We start from the raw sequence: 10,153 nt of genomic DNA on the forward strand, positions 1-10,153 counted from the left end.
GGCCGAACATGCTGAACATGTTCGGCCGACCCGAAGCCACGTGAAGCCACCCGATGTAAGGCTGATTTCAGCCGTTATACGGCTGAAAACAGCCATACCAGCCTGAAGTGAATAGCCGAACAGCGTTCGGCTCACTTCACTTCAGGTCGGTCTTTCAATTGGCTGCCTACGGCAGCGTAGTGAATAGACCCCATAATGTCACCCAGCAATGCATGCACACAACAGCCTTTATACATCTTAAAGATTGTGGAACGTGCATGTTTGTGCCTATGGAGGAGCGAGCGTTCTGGCACCTATTGGTCTTGGGGAAAACCATAGCTGGGAAACTCCAACATGGCCATGGTCAAATTCCTTTTTTTAGTCCACATAGTCCTCATAAAATACCAAATTGTTTCTCAGCTACCACATCAAAATGTCTACTGAGCTTAGGCCATGTATACAAACCATATATTTATTGGCAACTTTCTTGAATTTTAAGGGTTGATTTACTAAAGGCAAAAAGACTGTTCACTTTTCAAGGGAATTGGCACTTTGCAAGATAATTATTCATTAGCTTAGTGAATGAGGTGAAGCTCTGCTGACTTCTATTATCCAATCATGTGGAACCATCCTTTATACATCTTTCTTTAAAGATTGTGGAACGTGCATGTTTGTGCCTATGGAGGAGCGAGCGTTCTGGCACCTATTGGTCTTGGGGAAAACCATAGCTGGGAAACTCCAACATGGCCATGGTCAAATTCCTTTTTTTAATCCACATAGTCCTCATAAAATACCAAATTGTTTCTCAGCTACCACATCAAAATGTCTACTGAGCTTAGGCCATGTATACAAACCATATATTTATTGGCAACTTTCTTGAATTTTAAGGGTTGATTTACTAAAGGCAAAAAGACTGTTCACTTTTCAAGGGAATTGGCACTTTGCAAGATAATTATTCATTAGCTTAGTGAATGAGGTGAAGCTCTGCTGACTTCTATTATCCAATCATGTGGAACCAAAAATACAGGTTTTTTTTAATTATGTTGCTTGCGCATGATTAAGTATTCTTTGCAAAGTTAATTTACACTGCATTCACTATGCTGAAAGACAATTCCCTTGCAAAGTTAACAACCTGTTTGCCTTTAGTAAATCAAACCCATTGCGGTTTCAATTTACTCCTGTTTGTTTAAGTTCAGGTTACAGACAAACGCCCTTACATACTTTAACAGAATGTCTTTATACACCTTGAAATATATTGGTTCTCCAATGATTGCTCATATTTCAGTTCTTGAGGCTGAGGTTTTTTTTCTCTACTGTCCTTCACAGCTGGCATAAAGTTTTAATGTTGCTTTGCAGTCATTTGTTTTAGCCAAGAATAACAAAAAGTTCAACTTTTGCATATTCCGTTCACAGAATATCCAGGTGATCTTTAGCAAACTTGGAATAGGAAGAACAGGTTATCAGAATGTTAAGAAATGCCTGCAGACTTTTAACTGTCAAATTCGGGCTTTGTATGTGTTTGAAGTTTGTATATTGCATTCTCTTACCAAACTTTGAAGGATGCTCATGACTAATAAATATAGCGAAGGAGCTGAATTTTCTCAATTTGTAATCTGTCTTCATGGCTATAGTCAGATGGAACCCTGGAACTTTAGAAATCCTTTTGTAACATTTTATAGCCTTGTGACTCTTAAAAGAGAACTATGGGGTTAAGGCTTTTCCCTATAGTTCTCCTCCCGAGGACTAGCGTCCTCCCGTCACCCTAGGCCAGTGATGGCGAACCTTGGCACTCCAGCTGTGCCAAAACTACAAATCCCAACATGCATCTGCCTCTGGGAGTTATGACTGTGGCTGTCAGAGCCTTGCAATGCCTCATGGGACTTGTAGTTCCAAAACAGCTGGAGTGCCAAGGTTCGCCACCACTGCCCTAGGCTCAGTATACCACGAGCTGCAGCTCGCGGTATACTGAGACGGCGCAGCTGAAGCGGATCCCGACAATTGTGCCGGGATCCGCCCAGCTGTGTGAGTGACAGCTGGCTCTGCCTATCTAAAGGCAGAGCCAGCTGTACCCGCCCCCTCCCCGTCCGTTCTGCCAGTCAGCGCTGGCAGATCGGAGTGGGGAGGGGGGAATCCAGCCCCTCCCCTGTCACGGCAGAGAGCCGTGACAGGATCGAGAGGTGAGCGAACGCCGGTATGTGTTCACTCACCTCCCGATCTACTGAGCCGACCTGTGACAGTCCCATTGTCTTCTCTGAGGTCCCTTCTTGGATTGGTCCAAATTGCACTTCAACCACATTAGCAATTAACTAAAATTGTGTGATTATTTTCTGGCAGGGCAGGACAGACACAAATGAACTGAATGAAAATTTGTTTCAATGATTGAATAACTGACTCCAATATCTTTTCAAGATTTCATTCTCATACATGTTTATAATTTCAGTAACCTACATTGTTTAAACAATTTTTTCACAGATGAGGTAATGTACTGTAAAATGTCATTATTTCTGTTTGAAGACTTTATTTTTATCATGGCTACGGCAAAGATCAAATCACATTTTAGGAGCCATTCATGCAAAAAATTCCTCAGGGTTCACAATCTTATCTCACACCTACAGTATTCAATAATTCAATTCTTTTCGGTTTATTATATTCTACACTGCAGCTTATTTAGTAACAACAATGAAAATGTACACTGTTATTCTACAAGTGGGTTAACAGCACTAGTTCTTGAGATTTGTCTCAAAAGAAGACATTTTTGTATATCACCTTTAAATTTAATACTATAAATAGCATTTAATCCCAATGTAATATGATAAACTGTTTTCTGTGACCTAGGGCGGTGGATTCTAAAATGCACGGTGATGTTGATGTTTTGCAAAATCATATAAAATGCAGTTTTGTTATTGTGTTCGCTCCAAATTCACAGACGCACTAGCGAGAAGAGCACACAGGAAGTTACAGGGTTGGTGTTGTTTAAATGCATTGCATATTTAATTTTTTGTGTATCTTTCACTGTTTGTTGTGTTTAGGCCATGATGTATTTATTTAGTAACACTAAACTCAGGAGCTCAATCTCAAAAATCCATTAAAGTACCTTAACTATTAACACAATTGTATCTTATTTGTGTATCACTCGGCTGTAGATCCTCAAATCATCTCTGAATTAGTGCTGACACTGTCCTTCCTTCTGGAGGGTGGCTACTTTTGTTCCCCATGGTCCCTGTGTGCATTGTAAAGTAGCCACCGCTTCAAACTCACGCCCAGAATAGACTGCAATCTCAAATTTAGTTTACCAATTTGTAGGGATGCACCGATACCACTTTTTTGGGTCTGAGTACGAGTACCGATACTTTTTTTTAAGTACTCACCGATACCAATTACCGATACTTTTTCTTAAAGGGGCAGATCACATATTTGTATTGAGATTGAAGTCCATCACAAGACTGGAATAAACCCTTAAATGTCGGGTTGGTGCCAAAGTGACTGCAGATGCCTCTTCAAGTCAAATATAATCGGTAGAAAGTCACTCGCATGCCAATTGAATTCTTAGTCAATCTTCTTTATTGACCATAGTTGTGTCACATTGTAAAGCAATGGTCAATAAAGGAGATTGACTAAGAATTCAATTGGAGTGAGAGTGACCTTCTACCTCTACGAAGAGATCGCTGCTTCCCCAGAGAGGATCCCACTCTGCAGCATGCTGACAGTAGACAGGATTTTTTCCGCTAGCTGTGCATGATTATTTTAAGAGAAACTAAACTGTAAGATTTTGCACATGTTATGTTTTGACGCACCTCAAATTAAGCTAATTTAAAGTGAAAGTTCAACTGGGTGTTAATAGAGACTTTAAAGATTTTAAAATACTAATTTCAGAAACATTTACATAAATATTGTGGAGTGTACAAAATTGTGAGTATAAGATTTTTGTTCGTTAGGTTTTTACTGAACTAAGAAGTGACTGAACTTGCCTGCAACTGTTCTAAAAACCTTGCAGATATGCCCGAATGTGGGTCGTACTGACAGGCAAAACTCTGGTAGTGTCGTATCATGCCACTAAGTCCCATCACCTCACATTGCTATTTGCCCATAACTATGATTTACAATTGCCCATGACTATGACTTACTGGCCAAAAAGAATCTGCAGTAGGCACGATGGGATGGGCAGGCTTCAGAACTAAGAGGAGGTTCCAAGATTTTCCTGTCAGAATAACCTGGCATTCGGTAATATATGCAGGCTTCTTGAAGTTGCTGCAAATTTGTGCAAGCACCTTTATACCTGCAGAGGTATCCAGAAACAAATTATCTTTCATTTAAAAAAACAAACAAACTACATTTTATTATATTTTATTACTAAAAAAAGCAGTTCTTGCATTCCAGCCAACTGATTTTTTAGGGTACATTCACGCATGTGCCCTGTTCGCACTGCATTGCTGCCTTCAGGTGGATTGCAGTGCATCGTGTGAAAATGAAGACATACTGCATTTCTCTGCAATGCACTGCAGCACACCTGATGTCAATGTCAATCAACACACCGCAGCTCTGCTGCAATAGATAGACAGAAATGAAATGTCACTTTGACATTTCAAAATGTTTGAAAAAAGAAACAAGGTAAACAGGGCCATGCATTGTTACATTGCCAAAATTAACACCAGCCTGCATGATAAACAGAACATTTTACCATGCAGCATGTGTGAACATACACTTCGCCCCCCATTCACGCTTGTGTAGCACAGCATTGCACGTCACATTCATGCATGTTTTTCCTGTCTGTTGCAAATTGCGCATATGGCAGCCTATACTTTTTAATGCGCTGCCCTACACACCATAGAAAAGAAGCTCATGCACCTTTTAGAGCTTTCAGCTATGTGTGTTCTTTACCCACGCATTTATTGCATGTTTGTCACACATCTTCTTTGGCGTGTTTTGACTGCCATTAACAATGATTGGCACAGCAAGGGCAACTCATGTTTCTCATGAGTTTCATGAATGTGCACAAAATTGCAGGATTTGTAGCGTGTTCACATGCTACACACATGTGAATAGAGGCTTAATGTCAGCCTGAGAGGCATAATCTGGGAGAACAATGTCAACACTGTGATGCAGACAGGTGGAAGCATCTCTTCAGCCGCCCTTCTCCAGGCATCATAGACTTTATCTTGTAACTTTGTTGCAGCTCACAACATGAGTGGCAACAGTAGGGGGGCAGATGTGTATGTTAAAACATGCAGTCAAGAATATAAAGGCTACTGCTTGAGAACAGGGGTTAACAAGATTATGTCAACTATGGGCCAGGGTCTTATTCTGTTAACCTTGAAAACAAGGGTCCCAGCGTTCTGGAGAAAAACGGAAGAAGACATTCTCATGAGGAGTACTGTGCTCTCTGTGAAGCATAAAAAATTACACATTGAGATTAAAATGAAAAAAAAATCTGACATTAGGTATGTCCTGGAACTTGAAAATCTGTGCTCTGATGTGCTCACCCTGGGTTAGAGGCTGGAAAGGAGTTACTATGTAATGACTCAGAACAGCAGAGGACAGTTAATTGCAAAGTCACTAAGAAAGCAGACAGGTCAATACAAAAAGCTATCCACAGAATATTGGAAATCCAGCCAGTAGGGCTAGGTACAAATCAATAGCTTTGTCAAGCTAGATCAGCATACGATCAGCAGAATAGTATTTGACAAAGGTCAATAATTACTAAAGCAAAACTGATATGGGTATTTGAACAGAAAGTGTATTGCAGTGCATACTAGCTCTATTTACCGTTATACAACTGTGTGATGAAAGATGTAAAACATCACTTTCCTGCTTCTTTGCAACAATGACATGCGCAATAAAGGGTTTCTACATTACTTTTTATTGTGCCAATGAAAAACTTTACATTATCAAACTATGACACTCTAGATCCAGAATATATTATTGCTGCTCCTGTGGTGTAAACTCAACAGCATAAATCCAGACCTGCTGGGTCCAGGGATGAGCTTCAGACTCAGGTTGAACACATGTTTGACCCAAACCAGGGGCGGACTGGGCCGGGGGGCATGGTAGTAATTGCCCCCCAGGCCTCTCTGATGCCACCACGAATGGCCCCTTGACCCCCGCTGCCACCTGCCACCTGCTGCTCGTCAAGGAGGTGCTCGGGAGGCCCCAGCAGGGGGCCCTCTAACATGTCGCATCTACCTGGTTCAGCCAGCCCGGATCGCCTCGGTATGCGATCCAGGCTGGCTGGATCAGGCAGACGCGGCCCTGTAATCAGGCGCTGTAGAGGGCCACCCTGTTTGGCCTTCCGAGGACCGAGCAGCCGCCAATTGCAGAGCCGCATCGGATGAGGGCCGGCCGGCCAGCTGCAGATGACAAACAGGCGGCAGAGGGAGAGATCCACTGCAGCTGCGGCCACAGCAGACACCCCCCCCACCCCACAACCAGGGTCCATGGAGCCCCCCAGTGACCACCAGGCCAAGGTAAGGTGACAACATTTTTAAAACAAAGACGGGAGGCCGCGCTTGTCGGTGGATCTTGGGATCAGGTGAGTGTTTTAAAAAAATTCTTTTTTTAATGTTCCTGGGGACATAATTTGTCAGGGTACGGTCTCCTGAATCCGGGGACTGTGCCCAGAAATCAGGGATGAATGTAGGGCTGCAACAACTAATCGACTAAGTCGATTATAATCGATAGTTGAAAAAGTTGTCAACATTTTCAATCATCGATGAATCAGCTTTCGATATTTGTCCCTGTTCACGGCTTCACACGCCGCGTGCCGCACCTCCTCCTCGCCTCACGCTTGCCACTGCCAGACCTGCCCACCCACATCCACGCTCCACACGCCGCACCTCCTCCCCACCTCACGCTTGCTAAGAGAGAAGAAGTAAGAAGGGGATGACAGCCGCCAACAGACAGGCCCGATCTCAGAAGCAAGTTGCTGGAAGACTGCTTAGGTAAGCCTGCACTTGGTGCTCTATAATGTATTGCTGGGATGGTGGGATTTGTATTCCTCTATAGCTGACGGTATATTGCGCTGTATATTATACCATCAGCTAGAGGCCTACAAATCCCGGTGCCATTTTGCATTGATTAAACCCAGAGCAACAGAGTATGTAGCTTCATATTATTCTGCATTGCTGTGTAATGTATTGCTGGGATTTGTAGTCCTCTATAGCTGATGCTGTTCTGCATTGCTGTATAATGGTATTGCTGGGAATTGTAGTTCTCTATAGCTGTTGGTGGTCATTATTTCTGGGATATATAGTCTGCTATAGCCGATGGTATTCTGAATTGTTGTGTAATGTATTTCTTGGAATTGTAGTTCTCTATAGCCAATGCCATTCTGCAATGCTGTACAATGTATTTTTGAGTTAGTGGCAGAACTACCAGGGTCACAGCAGTCATGCACACGCACAGCCCTGACGAGGCATCCCTCCACTACCAGTGTGCTTTACATTTCCTAAACCGATAAACACATTCACACTACTGTTACATGGATGGCAAAAGTGGCAGACAGGGGCAGGGAGAAGGCAGGGGAAGAGGCAGAGCGGGAGGGGGGCCAAGTTGCTGCACCATGGGCCACTGGGTTGTACTTACCCCCTGGGCTAAAAGTTGCCAGTAGGCCCCTGACCCAAACCCAGTCCGTCCGCAGCTTGGCACATTGGCAAACAGACTGGTCATATTTGGAAAGGTCATCCATCCGAGCCCCTGGCTGATGTTTGTTCACAAACATTAGCCAAAAGTCTGTCATTTTGCTGCACAATGACAGATGCCCACTGGCTTTTGATTGTAAACAAACTGAATGATGAGGATCCTGGGTGACTTAGTTCAACAAATATGAACAAGTCAATGACGTCACTCAGCATGCCCATGTGGTTTGTTAATATGCAGCAGCCGACTGGGATCTGTCTTTGTGACACGAATTGCAGCTGGTAAAAAAAAATGGGCATGTTGTGTCAGCGGGTCAACATCAACTCTTGGCAGACCATTATGATTCACATGTATCTATATCGCTGGGCAAAATGATTGATGTTGGATTTACATTGGGGGACATTGTTTATTATTTTTTTCTAATAAATGACTTTTTACTTCTTTTTATTTACTATTTACATTTTTGGGGAGAATGAGTAAAAAGCATACTATGTACTCCATACTCATTCATGTGTGCGGAGGGAAAAACTGAGGGGCCCCCCTCCCCGGAGATGAGTCCCTTGTCCCCATTAACCACTTCCAGCGAGTTCACGTAAATGTACGTCATCTGCTGGAAGTGGTTATACCAAGAACACGGCTGCTGCTGGCCGGCGATTGCTGTGTAAATAAAAGCGATCCAGCGTCTGTACAGGTGCCGGATCATTTGTATGGTGTGGCGCCGTGTCCCCCCTCTGCCGGTGCAGCCGTCGGCTTCCCGGGCTTCGTTGTCCCCTGTGAGAGCCCGGGACAGGCACTGCGGGTCCCTGATGGATCGGAGGGAGAGCAGCAGGCTTCCAGCCTGCTGATGTCATAACAGGATAATATCTGCTGGGACTTTAGAACTTTTTGTCCCAGTGTATCTTTAGGTATTTCATTGTAGTTAAAGTAGTGCTCCACCCATCTAAAGCTGTCTATACACCTGAACCCCAAATGTTGGCTTTTTATTAAAAAAAAATAATTGCAATCCTAATCCAGAATTAGCTTTTTACATTTCTGAGAAATGCATAAGTCTTAGATGGTTATTTAATTTAGAAATTTTAATGGAGAGGAAAAGTATTAGTGTGAGCTGATATAATCGCTATGGACAAACATAAAATATATATATTTTTTTAATTTTGTTATTTCTCTGTTTATAAAGTTACTTATCACAGTAAGAGCAAACAAATAAAAAAAAAAGGCTTGAACCAAGTCAGTGGCATTTACATAGTGTTTATGGACAGTTAAGCCAGTATTGACACTGATTTTTTATTATTGCCTTTACAGATGTGCAAATGTATGTTGTAATAAGTCAATTTGCTTCCTCCAAATTCCCTTTATTTGAATCTGAATTTAATTTACTTTATAAGGGAGTTAAGCAGAGCAGCACCAAAGGATGTTCTTGAATTTTATAAACTGCACCTGATGTGGAAATATGGCAGAGCAATCTACAAGTACATACTTAGGCAGCCGATAACACTGAGAAATATACAAGAAGCAGGAACATCAGTAGAAGCACAAAGCAGCATTATGGAAAATCTGAGAAAGAATGGTGAATAAAATCATGGTAATGGATATGCCGAAGAAAAGTATTTTGACTAGCAGCACTGGGCTATTAGATTCAATCCCCACCAGTAATACTTTTAAATGAACATTTACCATATCATCAGTTGTAGATATCTTTTAAACGTTGCTGTGTCCTTCAGACTATGGCCTTTTTTACTTTGATTTTCTGGTTTCCATTGCTGATTTGCAGAGGTCTGTCTGCTCTACTGCCAAGAGATGCTTCTCATGCATCCCCTGCACTTGGTCATCTGTTCAGTGATGTAACATGGCCAGGAATAGGAGAAATGGAAATCAAGGATACCAAGGTACCGCTCTGCAATAAAGTGACACATCATGCTGCACACCCTGTAGGAGGACTCCCTGTGTAACTTGGCAGCCTTTTGGTAATTTTTTATTATGCACCCGCACATTCTCTAGGCAGTTTAAAGTAATATTAAACTCTCATACTTCTTTCCAAAAATAAATCCAGATTAAACAAATATGCATTGCTCAGAGTTTATAGTCAACATATTTCAAAACAGCTGCCTTCAACGTTCTTAGATCTCCTTCCTTGCACGTCCTGCCTAGTACAAGATCACAAGGGGACATCATAGTCTCCAGAAGCTGTCCATCTACTGGCTACTGGACAGGGCAGGAGGGAGGGAGAAAAGAGGAGCAGGGAGCAGCTTGCCTTGCTGTGCCTGTGCGTCGCCCTTGGCCAGCAACATTGTCACCCATTGGAGAGGGTAGTGTTAGAGGCACTAACAAATTTAGATGGACTTACTGACAAAGCCAAACTCCAGCTAACACAATTGCAGAAACTTTTTTTTCATTTTGGGATAAAGTTTATTTTTAAACTTTTTTTTATAACAAAGGCATAGGAACAAGTGAATAAATACAAAAAGGTAACATTCCAGATCAGGTTTCTTAGGCAGGAAGCATCAGCATAAAGAGATGAACAATTAGATGCCTAGTATACAAT

This window comes from Nanorana parkeri, unplaced genomic scaffold (genome assembly GCF_000935625.1).
Source record: "Nanorana parkeri isolate BGI_ZX_2015 unplaced genomic scaffold, ASM93562v1 scaffold1070, whole genome shotgun sequence".
Taxonomy (NCBI): domain Eukaryota; kingdom Metazoa; phylum Chordata; class Amphibia; order Anura; family Dicroglossidae; genus Nanorana; species Nanorana parkeri.